Below are 822 nucleotides of genomic sequence, written 5' to 3'. Positions count from 1 at the left end.
TAATGAGAAACACATGCAAAAAATGTTTCAGACAACCTCACCCAACCACAGAATTTTTTCTCTGTAGTTGCAAAACACATAAAGTCAGTTTCCTAACTACAAACACACACACACACACACACACACAATTTTTAAGTTTGGGTTCAGTTAGGGAACTTTTTAGAGATAGAAAATTGCTATAATAAACTAATAAACTTAGGCTACTAAATATAAAAAAGAACACATTCTAGTTTTTAGGGATAAATTATGCGATATAATTTATATACAGTATATGCTTTAGTAAATTAATATAAAAGCGTATTAATTTATATTTATAAATTACATCATTATATTTATGCTCATATTATTTATAATTCATTATTTTATAAATTATATAAACTATTATTATTTTTATTTTTTTTTACAATTGTTAATAGTTATGTAATTAAATCAGAATTTCAGTTTGAAACTTCTTCTATCCAGACTTTTTGATAGCTTTGTGATAAATGTATAAAGAATGTACAAATAAAATATAACACAGGCAGACGATAGATGGATGGATGGATGGATGGATGGATGGATGGATGGATGGATAGATAGATAGATAGATAGATAGATAGATAGATAGATAGATAGATAGATAGATAGATAGATAGATAGATAGATAGATAGATAGATAGATAGATAGATAGATAGATAGAGTCATTTTAAGATTTCAGGTGGTGAAGTGATGAAGAAACATCCATAAAGGCTTATGGAGCAGAATAAGTGTGTATTTCATATCAACAGGTATGACGTGTGCGCCTGTGGGCCCTCCTCTCGCTGTTGTCGCGCGCTGCTCCA

Source organism: Carassius auratus, chromosome 41, assembly GCF_003368295.1.
Source record: "Carassius auratus strain Wakin chromosome 41, ASM336829v1, whole genome shotgun sequence".
In the NCBI taxonomy this organism is placed as follows: Eukaryota; Metazoa; Chordata; class Actinopteri; order Cypriniformes; family Cyprinidae; genus Carassius; species Carassius auratus.
Note: the sequence above shows the minus strand (reverse complement) of the source record.